The sequence below is a fragment of the Schistocerca serialis genome, chromosome 1 (assembly GCF_023864345.2).
Source record: "Schistocerca serialis cubense isolate TAMUIC-IGC-003099 chromosome 1, iqSchSeri2.2, whole genome shotgun sequence".
In the NCBI taxonomy this organism is placed as follows: Eukaryota; Metazoa; Arthropoda; class Insecta; order Orthoptera; family Acrididae; genus Schistocerca; species Schistocerca serialis.
In genome coordinates, this window is record NC_064638.1 from 245,875,208 (window position 1) to 245,875,887 (window position 680).

Genomic DNA, 680 nt, shown 5'->3' on the forward strand with positions numbered 1-680 from the left:
GGCACAATTGCAACAAACTTCGAAGATGAGGGCCTTATTGGGCTTTACCATTAGCTGCCGAATAATACCGTACTAAACAAGTCGTTTCAGACCACAGGAAAGGGGTTAATTAACTTAGAAAATAACTTTTTACTATAATCGTCGTAAACCAACATCAGAGACTTGGACATCAATATTAACCTTGCAGATACGTTGAGTAAGTCTGAGCATTAGTGCTGATTACCACTATAATCATGCGGGACATCTGTTTCTGTAGAAAGACAAGGTCTTTGGTGAAGCGACCGCTAGACGATCAGTAATATTGACAATATTTCCTGGATGCCTAATAATATTGAGTAGGCAACGGCCTTGCCGCAGTGGATACACCGGTTCGCGTCAGATTACCGAAGTTAAGCGCTGTCGGGCGTGGCCAGCACTTGGATGGGTGACCATCCAGGCCGCCATGTGCTGTTGCCATTTTTCGGGGTGCACTCAGCCTCGTGATGCCAACTGAGGAGCTACTCGACCGAATAGTAGCGGCTTCGCTCAAGAATACCTTCATAACGACCGGGAGAGCGGTGTGCTGACCCCATGCCCCTCCTATCCACATCCTCCTCTGAGGATGACACGGCGGTCGGATGGTCCCGATGGGCCACTTGTGGCCTGTAGACGGAGTGGTTTTAATAATATTGACCGTCTAG

At 48.2% G+C, this 680-nt stretch overlaps 1 pseudogene; it reads left to right on the forward strand.

Moving 5' to 3' along the window:
- Window positions 1–338: 338 nt before the first annotated feature.
- LOC126427140 (5S ribosomal RNA) lies at window positions 339–456 on the forward strand (annotated as a pseudogene).
- Window positions 457–680: the final 224 nt, after the last annotated feature.